This window comes from Hippopotamus amphibius, chromosome 2 (assembly GCF_030028045.1).
Source record: "Hippopotamus amphibius kiboko isolate mHipAmp2 chromosome 2, mHipAmp2.hap2, whole genome shotgun sequence".
In the NCBI taxonomy this organism is placed as follows: Eukaryota; Metazoa; Chordata; class Mammalia; order Artiodactyla; family Hippopotamidae; genus Hippopotamus; species Hippopotamus amphibius.
The window spans coordinates 102620817-102625624 of NC_080187.1; positions in this window are offsets into that span (position 1 = coordinate 102620817).

Below are 4808 nucleotides of genomic sequence, written 5' to 3' on the forward strand. Positions count from 1 at the left end.
CCCCATCATGATTTAGATTATTCCACATTAATAATTGTTATACTTCCTCACTTTTCTGAGAAAACAAACCAAAGAACAAACAAAAGAAACACAAAAAATTAGGTCTGTGGTCTTTAATTCCAAAATCAAAATGAACACTGTAATATGTTTTTGACTTGAAGATAGGCCCCAGTTGATGAATTCACAAAGGCTGCCTTTTGGTATCATTGGGAGAAAAGAGAAAACAGGGATGGTCCCAGGACATAGCAGAGACCATCTTAGGTGGTACATATTAAGGAAAAGGGCGGTAGCTTAACTCTTTTAGGAGAACTTTGTAAAACTACTGCCAGAAAATTGATTGCTACTTGGAAGCAACTAAACCATTGTTTGTGGTAGACACTGTACTAAATTCGTATCAGTCACGTATAAACAAACCTACCCAACAAATCAATGCAATTATTTACCTGAAATTCTAGGTTGGACCCATTTGAATATAGTCACCCTCTTTAAAGTGACTTCACGGGACTGCAGTCAACATTCTCTGGTGACTATCACCCATGCAAGACAGAAACATCCCTTCTTTCTCCTTTTCTGTCCCCTCTTCATCTCTGATGCTCTTTCCTCACTTTGAGCCTCGTTTCTCTCCTGGACCCTGTAAGGTTCCCTAACCAGTCCCCCTCCCTCTAGCTTTGTCCTCTTCTAGCTCTCCCTCTAAAACACCACCAGGGTAATCTTTGTAAAACAAAATTCTGGTCCCCATGGCTTCCCAGTGTTTCACAAGGTAAACCTCTTTAGGATGATATACAAGATTCTACTTCTTTAGCCTCAATTCTCACCAATGGTTACTATTTTTGTTGACAATTTTATGCAATGCTACTATAAACACTATGAATACTCTTATATATTGTATCAATACTTGTGAGGGAATTCATCTAAGGTATATGTTGCAGTGTAGCGTTGCTACTTCTTAGGATATCACGTCTTATGAGATTTTTGCCCAACTATTTGCAAACTCGTTCTACTGATTGCACTCCAATCAGAAGTATTTAAGACTTCCTGTTGACTACATCCTTAACAAAACCTAATATTGACTTTTAAAATTTTTCACATCTAGTGGGTATCTCATCTGTGTATTTTTCATATTGCTCATTGATGCCTTTTCTTAGTAACTCATTATCTTTGGTATTCTTTCGATTGGGTTATTTACAGATGTTCTTTTTATAGTCTGAATGCTAACTTGTTGGTTATTCCTATTGAAAAAATTTCTGCTTTATCATTTCACCTTTTCGTTTGATGGACTGAAATATTTTTTAAGAGATTCTCAAATTTTTATTTCAGTGATGAAATCATATAGAAATAAAATTTACAAATGGAGTACGAGGCATCAGCTAGCAGTCATGGGGGATGAGTGCTCAGAGCCCCTGGGGTTCCTCTTAGAACTTCTGTGCTTCCTACCAAAATCTTCTAGTAAGTTCTGCAACCTCCAAAGGTTCCAAGATACCCAGTTTGAGAACCAGTGCCCTGGGCCAAACTTCCCTACACAAGGGAAGAAACCAAGCTCAGAGGTTGAGCTACATGCCCTCAAGAACCCTGGTGGTGGCCCCCTCCACCACTGCTATCAGGAAGGAAAGGATGGGGAAATATGCTGGAGTAGCAGGGTGCTTGGATGGTGGCCTCAGTCTCAGAGGACTTGCCCTTCTCCCCCAGCACGGCCACTCTGGTAGTTTGGCTCCCAGATGTGCAAATTGCGGGCTTCATCCAGTGCTACCCCAGAGCTGACCTTGCACCCTTGGCATCCAGGTGGCCAGCTCACCTTTGCAATCTCATTGGCTCCAATGTGGACATTTTAAGTGACATCAAAGAAGAAATATGAGCACTGGAATATTTTCTTCACGTGCTCTGTTGGGGACGATCAGGGCTTACAGAGTGGACAGTGTGGATAAGGACAAAGTAGACAATATAGATGTGAAATGATCTGGCCAGCCATCCTCCATGACTGGCAGTTTGATCTCTTGCCATTAAGGTGGAAGACGCTTTTCAGGTTGCAGGTGCATCTCCAGTTGGTATAAAGCAGCTGAAGAGCTCCCTGGGGATGGAGGTCTGGCTTGACAGTCAAACCAGAGCCACCAGCACGAACTCCTACCTCTTTCAACTCATCCTGTGTTTTGTCCACATGAACATCTAAATCGTCTTCTGAGACACACAAAGGGTGTTGTTTCTGGAGCTGTTAAACCCCTCTAATATTGACTACCTGTCCTCAGACAGGCCCAAACAGCTGTCCCTCAGCATACATACCTGGGCTTTGTGGGCAGACGTCCTGTGGGATGGTGGGGGACGGGGGTGGGGCAGTCGTGAGCCTCAGCTGCCTCCTTCACACACACCGTGGCTGCCCACGCTGGCCTGGGCCCCAGTGCCCTATCGGAATGCTGTATGGCCACAGCTGTTGCCTCCTCCTCAGTGAGAGTTCTGGGCTCCGCCATGTCTATGGTTCCCTTCACCCATCACACTGACAAGCCAATAAATGCCCTTTCCTGCTTAAGCCGGTTTAAGTTAAGCCATCTGTGCAGGAGATGCAGGATCCTGGGGATGCTCTCCAAGCACCTTCTAGCCAACATGTTTGCAGGGAGGGCTCCCTTCTACATGAACAAGAGCCCTCCAGCAGGAAGCCACCATCTTTCTGGCCAGTAATTCAAGTACGATATGTCAAATTTATGTTTTCTTTCATGGCCTGTGCATTTTCAGTTAAGAACTATCTTCCCAAAGATTATCTCCTTTACCAGTGTGTTTCCCTAATGTTCATTTGCATATTTTTAATGCAGATTTAGCTTGGGTCATGCCGGTGCTGGTGTTGTGGCCCTCACTCTCCTTTCTATTTCCATATTTGTGTCTTTAATCTACCTGTAAATGACTGAATGGTATAAAATCAGGCTCTAATTTAATTTCCCCTCCTTTGACAGCCAGGTATTCCTAGAACTATTTACTGACTAATCCATCCTTTCCCCACTAGTCAGTAATGCAGGATTGGTCATACTCTTTATTCTACATAGAGTTTGGCAGGAGGCTCTCTGCTCTGCTCCAACAGCCTATTTGTCTGCCCTGCAACTTCTTACCAATTGTAATTACTGTTATATTACTACGGTTGTATAATAATTTCAAATATCTTATAGGAAACCTCTCTAAAAAATAAAGAAATGTTTAAAGCAAAAATAATGACTGTTTTGTGGAGCTATAACATACACAGAAGTAAAATGCTTAACAAAAAAGGCTTGGGGGGAATGGAAATGTAATGTTATAATGCTCGTATACTCTACTTGAAGTGGTATCATATTACTTGAAGGTAGCCTGTGGTAAGTTAAAGATGTATACTGCAAACCTGTAGCAACCACACATGTTATAAATATAAGATATACTTAAGAAGCCAAGAAATATAAATATAAAAAAATTCAACTAATGCAGAATAATGCATAAAAAGAGGTTAAAAAAAGAACTAAGAACAAATGGGAAAAAAGAAAAAAAACAAATGGGTAGATTTAAAACCAACCATGTCCATAATCAAATTAAATGCAAATGATCTAAACACTCCAGAGATTTTCAGATTAGATGAAAGACTGTCAGATTGGATATTATTATCTTCAGGAAACCCACTTCAAATACAGACACAGATACATTATAAGTAAAAAGATGGTGAGTAATACCATAATAATACTTTCTAAAAGACAGCTGGAGTGGCTATATTAACATCAGACAAAGTAGATTTCACATGAGAGAATATTATTGGAGATAAAGAAGGCCATTTCATAATGATAAATGGGTCAATATACCATGAGGAAATAACAGTCCAAAATGTTTATGTATCTAATAACAGATTCAAAAATACATGACAGAACTGAAAGAAATCAGAATATTTTGTAGCCTCCAACTACAATTACAGTTGGAGATTTCAGCAACTAATAAATTTATCAACTGGATGTTAAAAATTTAAACTTCTGCTCTTTAAAAGTACACGGTTAGGGAAATGAATGGGAAGTCAGAGAGCGGAAGAAAATCTTTGCAAAAAACATGTGTTCAATACACAAGGGACTTTTACAACTCAATAGGAAGACAAACAACCCAAATCACAAAAAAGGGAACAGCACTGAACAAACCTTCACTAAAGAAGGTATACAAGACTTCCCTGGTGGCACAGTGATTAAGAATCCGCCTGCCAATGCAAGGGATACGGGTTTGATCCCTGGTCCGGGAAGATCCCACACACTGAGGAGCAACTAAGCCTGTGTGCCACAACTACTGAGCCCGTGCTCTAGAGCCCACAAGCCACAACTACTGAGCCCGTACACAGAGCCCGTGTTCTGCAACAAAAGAAGCCACAGCAATGAGAAGCCCGTGCACTGCAACGAAGAGTAGCCCCCATTTGCCACAACTAGAGAAAACCCATGCACAGCAATGAAGACCCAACAAGCCAATAAATAAATGATTTTTAAAAGTACCCTTTGGAAAAAAAAGAATATATACAGATAGCAAATAAGGACATGATGTTCAAAATCCTAGAGAAATACAAATTTACATCACCATGAGATACCATTACAGTGTCACCGCCTATTCACTGTTCACTGATGAGGAGGAGAGTCCCACCAGAGGGTGATGGAGATGGCTGAACACAGGACAGGGGAGATCACTTAACAGTTTATAAGTTACAAGTACTCACCACCTGTGGGAGGAGGATGCTTCAGGCCAAGCAGGGCCACGTGGGGGTTTCATTTGAAAACAGTGACCAGCTGGGGATTGTGGGAGGCAGGGTGTGTAGCATTATGAGGGGGAGGTGATCCCTG